The sequence below is a fragment of the Grus americana genome, chromosome 1 (genome assembly GCF_028858705.1).
Source record: "Grus americana isolate bGruAme1 chromosome 1, bGruAme1.mat, whole genome shotgun sequence".
Taxonomy (NCBI): Eukaryota; Metazoa; Chordata; class Aves; order Gruiformes; family Gruidae; genus Grus; species Grus americana.
In genome coordinates, this window is record NC_072852.1 from 119,306,723 (window position 1) to 119,321,600 (window position 14,878).

The following is a 14,878-nucleotide window of genomic DNA, read 5'->3' on the forward strand; positions in this document are numbered from 1 at the left end:
AATCAGGAGTTACTTTGGCCTGCATCTCTTTTTGTCATATCTTCTTTTTATGGTGCTGCCAATAATGTAGAGCTGTAAGATGCTGTGTGCTGCATCTACTGTAGTGATGCTAAGCTTGAAATGTTCTTCTTTCTGTGGGAGTGGTTAGAGGCAGGAGAGCTTCACTTTGAGATGCTACTTAAAAGTTCAAAGTGCTAGTAATTAGGAGAAACCATTATTTGACTTTAAACCGAATGTGTCATCTGAAATCTCAGACTCTTTGATGAGTCTGAGAGAGAATAAACAGAGCCATGCAACATTGCTCTCTCAGTCATCGTCCTGCTTTGCTTCCTAAACTGAAACTCTGCTTTGTGTTTTTTTCAGTAAGGACTGTGTTCTTTGGTCTTGTCCCATTGCCTGTAGAAGGGGTATAGGTTAATAAGGGCTATAATTGCTTTTTTTTTTTTTTTTTTAAGAAAATGAAGCACTCTCTCTGCCCGTGGTTAGTGCTCTGAAGTGTTTCTTAGCATTTCTTAGCACTTCACCCCTGCATGCTCTTGGGGACAAAACATGTCATTCCAGTAAGAGACAGAATATATCATTCCAGTGGGGAAATGAAAACCATTTCAGTATAGGTGAGGGCACGTACTGGAGGATGGAATTTACTATCTTTAATCTGGGAAAATTAGAATTTGCTTACTCCTCACACCATGATAATTGGTCTATTTTTTAATATACCTTTATACCCCTGAGCTTTCTCATTAATACACATTGAGGAAAAGAGAAGAACACCTTCAGGAGGGATGTGAGAAGTCCCTCCAAGTGTGGAGGGCAACCATGGCACATTTTCAGAGGCCTAGTGGGGATCAAAGGTTTTGTTCAGCAGCCTTGACAAACTGAATGAAGAAAAAACCCGCTTTTTGCTACAGGTATAAGGAGGAGGAGAAAGAGCAAGGGGAAAAGAAGGCAAGGGAAAGATCAGCCACTTGAGGGGGAATAAATAACGAGTGCTTAGTTTATTTCAGTACCTGAAACAGCTGTGGTAGCCTAGGGTATAGTCTAGAGACACTCGTATTAATGGAGCTGAGAAAGAAGCTGGAGGAAACAGTTTGATCAAAAGCAAAGCAGAGCAGGGGTATACTTTTTTCAGAATTCCTTGTAATGCTCTTGCTGTGCTTTTATTAGCAGACTGAAATGGCAATAGTTTAATTCAAGTCACTATTGTAGCAGTATAAGTCAATCAGCAATTTGACTGTCTTAGAAGAAAAACCCTGCTTATGTGATAGTTAATGCAGTTAATTCACATTTTCAAATCTCATCCCACAAGGATATGTCTATGAGGAAAATACCACTATGCTAAAGTTCTTCCGTGAAGTTTGATATAGGTGACAAAATTTAATTAAGGGTTTAAATTTATTTCCATTGAAATGAGAAGGAAAACTCTCATTCATTTCAAAGGCAGCAGCTACCCTTCACGTATGACTAGTATAAAAACCACACAGCTGAAAATATCAGAAGAAAACAAGCTCATGTTAAGGGCTCAGAAGTAACCAAACCAAAACTCCTATACTCCTATGTGTAACTGTATGTGCCCAGAGAGCTCTATGGACTTCAGTAGTGCAGAGTTACTCAAACAAGAAGCATTTGCCAAGCAAATGAAACATTTTTAACATTTACCTTTTTTTTTTAACAATTACCTTGTTTTGCTGGAAATGAGTTAAAAGTTTCTCCAAATTAAGTAGCTTCCTATTCCAGAACACGGGCACACATGTAGCTAAAGTATTTGGTGAAGGCAGGAATTTTATAGGTAACATTTTATAAAGGAAAATTCCAAATCCATTTCTGGGCTGGGATGCTGTACACCTACTTTCTGCAGGAGATAGCTTTACAAATAAATTATAACCCTTCTGGAAATATGACATAAATTTGGAAACAATTGCCAAGTAATCACTCAATGATAGACTATTCACACAGAAAATCAAGTTATACCGTGAGAATCAGCCAAGTTAGCAGCAAGAGACAAGGATACTCAAAAGTGGAAGGAATTATGAAATTTAAAAATGAGAATAATGAACACGAGAATACTAAAAAATCAAAATATACAAGGGGTTCCACCATGACTATAAACAGGAAAATTATATGCCTTCCTTTTAAGAAAGACAAGAAGGTAGATTTAGGGAACTACAGGCTGATTAGCCTTTCTTCAGACCTTGGGAAAATTATGGAGGAAATTCTCAAAAAAAGCTATTTCTAGACACATGAAAGGCAAAAACATGACCAGGAAGAGTCAGCTTGGATTTATCCCTTGGCAAATCATGCTTGACCAATCTGACAGCCTCCTACAATGAAATGATTTGGCCTGTGGATGTGGAAGAGTAGCAAGTCTTTAGCAAGACTTTTGACACTATCCCATACCTTCTGCTAGCCAAACAAGGACAAATGGACTGGACGGGTAGACTGTAAGGAGGGGTGGAAAATTGGCTGGATCTTTGAACTTGAAGGGTCTATAGTTCCAAGTCTAACAGTATTCCTTGGGGGTTGATACCTACTGGGGCCAGTGCTAATGCCTTCATCAGTGACCTGGACAACAGGACGGAAGGCATCTCAGCCAACCTCCAGGTGACACCAAACTGGACGGAGCGGTTGATGCACAGGCAGGGTAAGGATGTTACTCAGAGGGATCTAGACAAGCAAGAGGAATGGGCTATCACGAACTTCATGAAGTTGAACAAGGAAAAATTCAAAGTCCTGCACCTGGGGAAAAGCAAGTATACAGGCTGGGGAGCAACTTGCTAGGTAGCAACACTGCAGAATAGGACCTGTGGGTTCTACGGACAGCAAGTTGCACACGGATCAGCTGTGCACCCTTACGGCAAATAAGGCTGAATACATACTAGGATGTATTTGTAACAAACTAACAAGCACATTGAGGGAAGGGATTATTCCCTTCTGCTTGGCTTTGGTAAGGTTTGACTAGAGACCTCCAGAGGTCCCTTCTAAACTATTTTTTCTATAAATCTGTGAAATGATTTAATAGTTTTTATATTCAGTAATGTTCATTAGGTTTTGTTCTGAGTTCATCAGAGGTCCGTGATAGGGGTTCAGTTAGAGCAATAACTATATATACACTGAACAAGAGTCTTTTCACATGGACCAAAATCCTGAAAGTTGGTAGGACATACAAGATTAGGTCCTTGATTATTGGCACAGAGGAAATATTCACAGGCAATATAAAGGTAAAGCATTTTATTTTCCAGATACTTATTTGTGGGGAGAAGCTTTTTAAAAATGTCTTTTAAATTTTAGTTCTAATAGTTCTAATTTTGACCTCTGTACTAATCGTTAATACATGTTTATCTGGCTGCATCAGAACTACACTGTTCTCCTCCTCTTTGCCTCCCACGCCGGTGTGTAGGATTAAGTAGAAGTGCTAATTCTAGGTTATTGAGTATGGCTTTGATGATTACAGTTATAACTGGAGAGTAAGGTTTGAAGTTCAGCTTTGGGATTTGGGGTTGGGTTTTTCCCTTTGTTTGTTTTGGTGTGGAGTTTTTTGTGTTTTGGTTTGGTTTGGGGGGTGTGTGTGTTTGGTTTTTTGGTTTGTTGTTGTTTTATGTTTTTTTTTTTTTTTTCTGATGGCACATATTTACCAATGAAGCTCAACTGAATATGAAGCCAACCGACAAAATTCAAACTTTAGACTGTGACTATGCTGAACTGTGGAACATATGCTTTGGGTCCAGCCTCACTCAACTTTAGATTTCACTGAAATGAAAAGCTAGCCTGAAGGCAGAAATCTAATTGTTGTAGAAAGTGAAAGTTCTTCATCTTTGTAACTTGCAAAAAGTGAAGCTTGATTTTTCTCCCTCTTCTGCTCATAAGAGGGGTGCCTGAGGCCTTGTTTTCAAGAACAAAATTAAGATTTCTTGTCATTTCAGTTGCCAGTGTTTGCTCTCACCTTTCCCAGTTGCATAGCCCAGCTCCTTAGCTTGTCTTTTTCTTGAACCATACAGGGTAGCCCTGCCTACACACTTGATAGCTGCAACTTTATCTGGTATTTTAATGGGTCTGATGTTCAAGAAAACAATTTTTCATTAGGCTTGATCTAATGCTCATTTACTACTGAAAAGGTCCACTTTACACAGGATCTAGTCCAGCACGATTACGAGCCATGATATCTCCTTCAGGAATAATATAGTTTCCTCTCTCTCAGTTTCTCCTTCATCATAGTGATCTGTATAAACAGCTGATCTAAACTATTTTTGCTTTGCTCTTAAGCTGATGGAATGGTTAGACTTATTGCCATAAATTGATATTGGTCTGATTCTGCACTAGCTGTTTATGGAAAACTTAATTAAGAGAAAATAGCAATAGCATAAATCTGACTTTTTATTCAGAATTTTTAAAAAGAATTATGATATTTTATTGGTTGGTGTGAGGAAATATAACAGACAACATTTTTTTTTTGCCTCAGATTTGACCATTTCAGCTGTGCTCACCTTGTCCACTGTTGACTGACATTCCATGCAAGTTGCAACAGCCATTAATTTTAAAATAATCTGCTTTGAAATATATTTTCATATTTACTCCCAAATCCATGTTTTGGCCCTAAAGCAGGCTGATCTTTACTAAAGGTCAAGCTGAAATACTCAGGCTCCAACTCCTGGTAAATGTTCGGGTTGATACACTGCTATCCCTGTTGAAAATGTGCTACGTCTACTCCCGGGGAGCTGCAAAACTCCCATAGGAGTACCATGTGCTTGCACTATGGCCAAATGTGAGAAACTGCATCTTAAAATCATCATAAAGGAAAAGGATTTGGAATACTTGTAGACATTTCTAGAATATGTTAGTTGATCACTTTCCCTCTATCTGCTGGCTGCACACTTTTAGAATTACGTAGCACAAATAGGAACAAAGTTTAGGCTGGATTATACAAAGATTTCTGATGACAGTTTTAAGTGATGAAGTCATCCTGAGATGTACTAAGGGACCGTATGTCAGCCCTCTCTCCTCTCCTCTCCTCTCGCCTATTTAAAATAAATTTACATTTAAGGTCTGATATGAAACCCCTTAAAATTAATGGAAAGACTTTAATGCTCTTTGACTAAAATGCATACATAAGATCACGTATTTTCTGTGATTCTATTTCTGTAACAGCTTGGCAGGATTTACTATTCCTATACATTCCCAGTAAAGCTTCCTCCAGTTTCTTTTGTTATTATTATTTTTGCTCATGATATCATACATCTTTTCTCTTCTGCATCTCTAAGGGCCTACCTGAGTTTCCTACCAGCCAGCAGCTTAATTCTCTTCTAAGAGTGAGTTATGTGTGACTCCCCAAACCCACTTAGTCTGGCTTCTGAATGCAGCTGGAGTTAAAAGCCAAACAATAAACAAATCATGAGTTCTGTTCCTTGAAAACAGTCCAGGCCAGAACTTCTTCCTAATTATTTTTTTTTTCTTTTTTTCCCTTTAATTCTTTGACTTTATACAGCATGTCAGGTTAAATTCTGGTTGGAGATATATTGGCTTCATATCTGCTATTGTTACCTCCTTTCATGAAAAAGCAAAGCTATTTTCTGCAGCAAACACTGCTGGAATGCAGTGTGACAATAATAGACGTTTGCTGTTTATATACAGTGGGTACTATTTATTTCCTGGATGGCAGTTTAGAATACCTTTGCAATTATTTTTTATATATCCAGAAGTCTTTGGTAGCGTTAAGTTAGTGTATTAACTACTGTAGCTTCTCATGAAATGCATTTCTGAATCCTGTGATCTGGTAAGAGGTGGATTCGAATTAGACCCATAAATTTGCTAGTTGCAAGGGGCAGCAAGAAGGGAAATAGTGATCAGCAACATGCAGATGTTGCAAATAGGCCTACATTTTCAGTGAGACATCCCAGAACTGTGGAACGGATTTTTCTGAATATGGGAGTGTTTGCAATCCAGTTCTAGGGCTTTTTGCCTTTCTCTTTTTTGTATGTCTTTATTCTTTCTGTCTTGATCCTTTCTCCTTCCCACCTCTTCCAAATTTTGACCTTCTTAAATTTTTACGTAGCTTTGCAATCTCTGACTAGCAATGGAGAACTCAATCAAACCCAGAATTTGGCACTGGGATGCAGCAGAAGTTTGCAGTCACCTCTTAAAAGTTTAAGTCCAGTTGTAGAGAAAAAAGTAATGGTAGTGCATGTCTGGAGAACTGTTACATGAGAGCTGTCTTCTCACAAACTGCATAGCACTCACAAGTGCAAAGTCAACAATTACCACAAAATCATATTGTAAATATCCTACAGGCAATTATAGTCACCATCACTAGAACAATGCAGATATTGATGGAATATTTTCCTAATAAGTAGGATCTTCTGTTTGCTTGGTTTGCTTTCTGATTGTAAGAGTAACTTTGGTATATTTCTGGAAAGTAGATTAACCTTATTTTGTAATCCTGAAAGACTTCTGATGCACTTTATGCTTTAATGTAATTATGCCTAATAGATGGAATACAGCAGCTTCATAAAGATTGTTCACATCCCTGCTGGATGCTTGGCTGAGATAAACATGTATCTAGTTTATTTAACACGATTAACTACCTGAAGTATTAGAATTCTTATACAGCAATTCACAACGGCCAAGGATTGCAAGATTATTGGAGAGACACTGCATTTTATGAGACAGCCCCAGTTTGATGTACACACCACACTGGGTAGTGCTAATGGGCTGCGATCCAATAGTCTCCTCCTCCCCTGTAACAATGATGCTAGGTGAAGATCTGATAATCCCTAGTTCCCATTCAGTAGAGAATTAAATGAGGCATTTTATTTATTTCCCATCTAACTGATATGCCTTCCTGCATTTGCACCAGAGAAAGCCAGCAGCACACTGAGGAGAGTACAGCACTAGGGCTGTACCAAAGGTGGCACAGTTTCCTTTACTTCCCTTCCAGCTCACCCTCCTTTCCTCTCTGCATTGACACAGAGGCCCTGATTCAGAGCCCATTGCAATTCATGGCAATCCTGATATCCTTCAACAGCCATTGGTTTTAATTACTAAAAAAGGTTTCCTTCCATTTCCTTGCATAACTATGTGCTCCCTGCTCCTGCTGCTGGTTCCAGCTCTGATGGTCTAAGGCCACCTCTGAGACTAGGAAGCACTCAGCTACTTTGTGCTGCAGCTGGACAGTGCCAGAAACAATGGAAGAGAAAAAAAATAAGCCTGAGTTCTATGTATTACTGAGATTTTTGTAAGCCAGCCAGGAAGAAAGTGATGTAGGACCATGCAAATGAAGAAGTTCAGTGGGTACCATTCTGTATGGGAGTTCTGAAGACAGGGATTCATCACACCTTCTGCAACTGTAGATTGCCACATTGATTTAATTACTTGAGAAGTATCCCATGAAACTTGAGGCATCGAAATGTGGCATGTCTAGAGGCCTATTGAGATCTTTGTGGACTAAAGTTGCTCTTTAGACTTGCCCTTTAAAGTTGCCCAGCTCTTTTCACTGATGCTACAGGGAACCCAGGGAGGCTGTACTTCCAAAGCAGGCATTGCTATAGAAGCTTTTGCTGTATAAATCTGGACCCATGGAAATCAATGGGGAATTACCTCTCCATGTCCAGACAGCTATTGAGCTGGAAGAAGAAGGTTCTTAATTACAATCATTTAGCATAAATGCTTCTTTTCAAGAATCAGAAATTGATCTGACAAGCTGGTAGGAAATGCAGACTGTGTCTGTTAAGAGGAGAGTGGGGGAGAAAAAACAGGAAGGTGGGAAATGTCATTATTTTCTCATTCTTCAAATTAATATTTTGAGGAATAAATTGGCAATTGTTCATTGTTCTAATGAACCCCTGCTCTTGATTATGATAAATACTAAATTATACGATAATTTCTCCTTTGCTTTCACTGACAAAGTTGTCTGTATTGACAAGACACAATGAGATCTTTTTTTTTTAAATGGGAAGCAAAAAGCAGAGGATTTCCTGCAATGCTGCAAAGCGCTCTGAGCTGGTGAGCCTGATGCAGGGATGCTTATGATAAAGCACTGCAGAACACAGTTGATTAGAGCATTGAATTAACCATGCTCTCGTGCGCTTGCTCTCTCATCATCTTGTTCGTTCTTTCAGCCTTCTATTTCACCCTTTCAATCTGTACATTATTGTTTTCTTGTCCAGAAGTTTTTTTGAGAATTCAGCACAAATACCAGCACTTGGCTTTCATCAGAAAACAAGCCCCAGCGTTCTGCTCCAGTGAGTCCCAACAAATCCTGCTCATGGTGGCTTCTTCAGGTCAGGCTCCAACAGTCTATGTAGATTAAATGAATGTGGTATAATACAGAACAGCTGTATAAATCTATGATCTTTAGTGTTTATTTGCCTATGAAATGCTGTCACGGCTGTCACAGTAGCAATCAGACCTGGGACTTTTCTTTCTAAAGGCACAGTTGAACTTAAAGACCCAATATGGTCAGGTCAAAGGGTATGAAGTGAAATCAAAGTGAAGATTAAGGTTGTTCCTGCAGGCCTGTGATGGGATGTAGAACCATAACCAAGTGCGTGCTAAAGAACCTCTCCCCATCCATACCGTCTCCAACCACTGCCTTTAGCCATGAGGCACGAGAGGAGCATGTGGCACTGCCTCAAGGCCAAACAGCAAAGATCATGTTTACATTTGTGCCAGTGTCCTGAAGTCTCTGTGTTAGCATGAATCAGATACTTCCTCTGGTTTGGAGGCTCGGATGTCCACATGCATGTCAAAGTCTGAAGCTGAGCTCTCTCAGTATGAACCACTCACCGTGCACATGACAGAAAGGGTAGGTCGTTGGCAGAAAGGATTAATAGCAGGCTCTCTGGCATAAATATTTGAATGAGCCTTCACTGTCTGCGCTAACACATACAGTGCTGTTAATGCAAATGCTTTAAAAAACTTAAATCTCTGTGGAATCATAATTTACTCCTGTGAATTTCAAGCTATGCGTGAAAATGTTAGAGCTTTCTGACTGCAAGGCTAGTTCTGCCCTTGGATATACTACATCATTGTCCTACCAAAGTGAGACAAGAAAGTAAATGCTTCTTGGAAGTAAATAATATCAAACTGAAGAATAGTGCATATCATGAATATGCACTTCCAGCCATATACTTGCATTCATTTTGAGACCTGATAGAATAAGGTGTTTATTTTCTAATACTAAAGTGATATATACTATTGTAATAAGGCAATGTGTCTTCTGAGGGCATTTATGATCTTATTGTCAGTTAGACCTACAGTAATGGTATGACTCCTACTCTTGTGGATGCTTATGCCAGGATATCACACTGTACGTCATACCCAGATACCATTAAAGGGTGACCTGAAGTTGTAACTGGCAAATAGAAGCAGGGAATCAATGGGCTTTAAACTTTTAGCTATTTTTAATTCCAAACCTAATTAATAATTGAATTCAAAACTAATACTCCAGAGAAAACGTCTGTTAGAGGTTCTTCTCAGTTATCTTAGAGCTTCTTCTGCAATCTCTGGCATGAATTGGGGCTTCTGCCATCAGGACTGTGTACAGTCCTTGCACTTATGCAGATCTTCACTGATTTTACCGGACGTTGTGTGACTCTGAGGGTCCATTGACATGAACTGAAGGTAAAAATTGCATATCTTTTAAGAACTTTAAAATGTACTTTTTTTTTGGTCTTGTATCTGAAGACAGGATGTTCTGCTGGCCATATGTAAAGGCTCATGAATAGAATTCATGTTACTAGATAGCAAAAATCCATTTTAATAAACCTTTAAAATATAAACAAGATGTGTTTCCTTAGTTGTCAAATTCCCCTGACCCTGTAGAATATTCTACTAGGCAGACCATGGGCGATGAGTTAAATGAGGATGGTGCTCTGAGCCTCCTTGACATGATTCCTATCTGCAGCACAGTGCCTTTGCAGCTGCCATACTAATGTATATGATTGAAAAATTCCAGTCTCTGCACATGACTTTGGACCACAGAGGTTTTCCTCCTCCAGCCCCTGCAGGGACAGGACTGCTCCCATTCACCTCCTGCAGTACTGGGTTGGGGTGGCCTTGTGTGGGCTGTCCTTTTGACAGAGGCTCCACAACACTCTGTCATGAGGCTCTGTCAGAAGGCTTCAAGCTTCCATGACAGCCAGTGTCCTTGGGCATAATTAAAAATTGCATCAGTGTGTGAAAAAGTGGAGTTAGTAACCTCCTATTGTTCAATACTTTTATTCATAGCACACAAATATCATTCTAGTAAAGCAACCAATGCACTTTTTTTTTTTTTTTGGGGGGGGGAAAGCAAGAAAATCTTCAAGGAAGTCAATATCAAGCGGGAATGAGATTAAAACTCTTTTCTTGAGTTTAATGTTCAGTAAATTTAGCATTCATTGTTTAAGAAGCATCGGCCTCTTTCTGCATGATCAATATTTAAATACTGATAATATACTAGGAATGTTGTTTTCTAGTATCAAACTGCCTCCACTAGTAAAAATCGTATATCCTCATGAATGTAACAAACACATTAACCTAAACCATATCTCTTTTTAAAAACCACCAGTGTTTAATTGTCCCAATTAAAAAGCAACATTCTATAGTAAGCAGAAGATGAAAACACTGAACAGAACTCCCGAGCTTTTAACAACAATGAAAATAAAAGAAACAATAAAATAGAAATGTGTTCTCTACAACGCTTCAACCACTATTACTTAAGACATAGTTTAATTTATTTGGGAGAATGCTAATATGAATGCTTTTACTTCTTACTTTTATAGAAGCATATAAACAACTCCTGAATAAAAATCTATTTGTATACGTGAAAATACCATGAGAAGATCATGACAAACCCAGTAATCTTTCACCAACAGTGTCCAGAGTTCGTGATATTTTATAGGTGAAAGAAAGAACAACATAGACCTTACACCTGTGAAATACTTGAATAAATCCCTTGTGATGGATGTTTTATGAAAATATAAATGAAATTCTATCTCTTGCATTGTTTGAAGGAGACAACTTGTCTTTTTTTCCAAAATACCATGTTTCAATAAAATAAATATAAAACAAGGCTACATATACATGCTTATGAAAAACAAGTAAGTATTTTCTGCAGTGAAATTATGTATCTTGGGAAGCTCATATTGAACATCATGTAAATGCACTGGCAGAAATTCCACAAAGAATTCTGTCTCTTACTAAAGTGATTAAGGTTGTGGGATTTTCTGTTGATGTTCCTATAATAATTTTTTCTTCTTATGTTGCTTATAGGGCAAAATCATTTTGCAATTATCTGATAAAATTATTCTGACACTGCAGGAGTATTGCCTTACATAACAAAATCAATAGCTTGAAGTATTATAAACGATCTGGTAACTGCCCTGAAGAGCTGTATTCTGTTACTTCTCCTCATTTTCCCACAGGAAAGTAATGAGTTCCCAAGACCATACTTACAGTTCAGTCATTTATTTCCATACTCCCTATGAGATAGGTCTGAAAATATGAGGCCCATCATTAAGAAATTCAGATCTCTATTTCCACAAAGGCTTAACTCATTAGTTCACTTGGCTTGTCAAGCAGCGTAGTTAGGGCAAAATGTGGATCTACAGTTAAAAAGACTTTACTTCAACTTGTTATTCTTAGACATGAATTTGCTTGGAGCCCCTGCAAAAGTCCAAAGCCTGAATAACTCCCATGCATGAATAGGACTCACCTATGTGGTTGTCTCTGCTAGTCTAGGACTGATTTGAAACAGACAATTTATAACAAAGAAGGAACCCAGTAGCTGGTGTGATTTGACAGCTTGATTATAGTTAAAGCATAACCTCAAGAGGCTGGGGATTTGGATTCAAAACCAATAATTCTATGTGTGTCTATAGTTTACTGCCTATCAGGACCAAGACAAGATTAAATAAATCTTGTTTGCTTAATGAAAAAAGAACATCCTGACACAGTGAACAGCACAAAAGTGACTAACCCATCTCTGTCTTCCCCAGTGAATATTATTCATTATGCTGTTTGCTTTTCTAGAATATTTTTCATAGTCTAAAGCAATAATTGCATATGTAACTACTAGCATGAGATATGTATAGGAAAACTGAACCAATAATTTACAACCTATCAGTGCAATAAATATCTCTTGGCTTTTGTGAATTATCACTAACCTGAATACTTTCCCCCCTCACTTTGCGTATTTCTTTAAACTGCTCACCCAATGTCTGAGGACAACAGTTCTTGATCAGGAGGTGTTTTTCTGATTAGTTGATCATGTCTGTCTGACTGGCACAAAGTCCACCTGTGTAATCGTGCACCTCAGCAGTGGGATAGCTCCCTAAGCTAAAAGTGCAATTTCTTCAAGTGCAGTTTCTCAACAAGTTTTCTTAAGGAAAACAAGTTGAGAACACATATTTTTCACAATTTCTGCAGGACTCATTTTACGGATGTCGTGCGTGTGAATGGTCCTGCTGGGGAACTAGTTAGCCGTAACAAGTTAGAGAAAGCCACTGCAAAAGAGTCATAAGAAAGAACCTCTAGGAAGTTCGTTTAAAAGATGCCATTTGCTAACGTGTTTACTCTCAGCTCCTGCATGCATTTGCCTCAGGAAAGATTAGTGGCCCTCGGTGAGGTTTCCTCTGGCTCCTGGCACCCGGCGGGGAGCGGCACGGTGCTCGGGGCTGGCTCTAGCAGAGAACATCAGCCGGTTTTGTCGCGGGGACACCTGCGGGGGTTCCCCTGGTCCTCCCAGAGCGGGGGGTCGATCCAAAGCCCATGGCGGGCTCCCTGCCCGCCGCCGGCAGCCGCGCTCGCGCCGAGCTCCCGCCGCCCCGGCGCTGACCCTGGTGCTGCTGCCGCCGCTCCCGCCGCTGTCCGCGGTGCTGAAGCGGGACCGGGCCGGGCCTGCAGCCGGCGGCGAAGCGCCCGGGGGCTGGCGGTGCGCGGAGCGGTCGGGGAGCGGGGGAGAGGGCGGCTGGGGGGCATGGCTGGCACAGCAATAAGCAGCGTTTCGGAGCTCGCCCCGAAGCACCTTCTCCCTCCCGCCGTGGCCGGAGGAGAGGCTCCGGGCACGGCGACTCGGAGGCACCTCGCTGAGCCGTGCGGGGCGGCCCCTTCCCCACCGCGGTCCCCCGGCTCTTCGCTGCCCCCTTTTACCACAAGAGGAAAGTTTTGTCCGTGGTATCTTTCTCCCCACCTTTGGTACCGGACCTTTTGAGGCCGGGAAAGGGTGGCGGTGGGGGCCGGAGGAGGGGAAGGGGGGAGTTATCTCCTTCTTATTTATTTATTTAGCTCTTTCCTCCCTTAGGTCGCCATGGTGATACCGAGCTCGGTCTCCCTCCGATCAAGAGGAGACGGGCATCCCTTCGTAAGCAGCACCCCCTCCACTCTTCTCCTCACCCGTTGCTCCTCTCCCCCAGCTCAGGCTCTCCCTACCCTGCCCACCCAGCGGGGACGGGGCCGCGCCGCCCCCTCAACCTGGCTCCGGCTCCTTTCAGCCTGGCCCCGGCTGCCCTCAACGCTACCCCAGCTCCTCTCAGCCTCGCCCCGGCTACCCTCAGCGCTGCCCGCCTCAGCCCAGCGCGACCCCAGCTTCCCGCAGCGCGGCCGCCCCCCGCTGCCCTTCCAGAGGAGGAGTGAGAAGGGAGCAGCCAAAACAGCATCCCCCGCCCACCTCCCCCCCGCTTTTAAGTTCTTCCCGGCTTCGGCGCTGCCGCTGGAGCGCCGCTGGGGAGGGGGCGGCCGGGCGGGACGTCCCTGGCCGTCCGCGGGTGCCCGCTGTCGAGCCCGAGGCGAGGCCGGCGCAGCCCCGGCCCCGTCGCGGCGGCAGCGCTCTGCCCGAGGGCGCGGGGCCGCGGCTCCCACGCGGGAGGCTCCTGCGACGGCAGCTGGAAACAGGCCCCCCCCCGGCCAGCCTGGCCCCCCGCCGTGTCCCTCCTCCGCCGCGGCTTCCCCGCCGCCACCTCGCCGCTTGCCCAGCGGAAAGCGGCTGAGGTTGCTCGCCCCCCCGGTTACATAAGTAACGCACCCCGTATCCCCCGGCACTGCTGCTGTGGCTGCCGGGGGGCTTGAGGAAGGGCGTTTGTGGAGGGGGAGGCTGGAGAAACGTGGCGGCAACGAGCCCTAAGGGCACAGGCACCAAAACGCAAGCCCCGAGCCAGTACCTCCTCCGCCCCCCTTCGGGTAACGCTCCCCGCCTTACCTGGCGGCGGCACGCTGCTCTCACTCCATGCCGGCTCCCCGCGGGACGGGGCAGGGCGGCGCTGCCCGGCTCTGCACCGGCTCCGGCTCCGGTTCGGGTCTGGCTCCGAGCCGGTGGGTGCGTGTGCGTGTGTGAGCGCCGCTCGCTGTCACACGGCCCCGAGGATGCTGTCGGGCGTCTCCATTCCCCACGCCGCTCGCCCACCTCCGCGCCGCTCCACCGCCGCGCAGACGGGCACGCCGGGGCAGCGGCACCCGCGGGCTGCGGGGCTCCGCTCCGGGCCGCTTCGCGCCGCTCGCAGCGAGAGCTGGGGGCGACCGGACGGCCGTGGCGGCGCCGCGCGTATCTGCGTGTGTGTGGAAACGAGGGAGGCGGCGCGGCGCGGAGCGGAGCGGAGCGTGGCGGGCGGGCGGGCGGGGGAGGCGCGGCCCCGCGGAGGCAGCCGCGGGCGGGCCCAGGGGCTGCGGCCGGCGCCGGGGGGCTGCGCTAGCCCGGCCGGCGCGGCGGGTCGGAGCGCGGCTGCCGGCAGCGCCACCTGCGGGCAGCGCGGGGCGGCGGGGGCGGTGCGCTCCTTCCGCGGGGGCGGCCCTGCCCGCTGCCTGCACCGCCCCTCGGCCCCAGCGGGGCGGGCAGGCTGCCGCTGGGGAGGCCGAGGCGGGGAGCAGCCCGTAGCGGAGGTGTGACGGCGAGGAGGGGAGAGCGGCCCCCGCCGGA

At 44.1% G+C, this 14,878-nt stretch overlaps 1 protein-coding gene across 2 annotated transcripts in view; it reads right to left on the reverse strand.

The window, feature by feature from the left end:
* The window catches only part of KCNJ6 (potassium inwardly rectifying channel subfamily J member 6), a 170,523-nt gene extending 155,858 nt beyond the window's left edge, over positions 1-14,665 (reverse strand). For both annotated transcript variants that reach the window (XM_054813407.1, XM_054813406.1), the window contains exon 1: positions 14,165-14,665. The gene's annotated coding sequence lies outside the window, so the exon portion shown is untranslated. The remainder of the gene's footprint in view (positions 1-14,164) is intronic.
* Between the last annotated feature and the right edge of the window lie 213 nt (positions 14,666-14,878).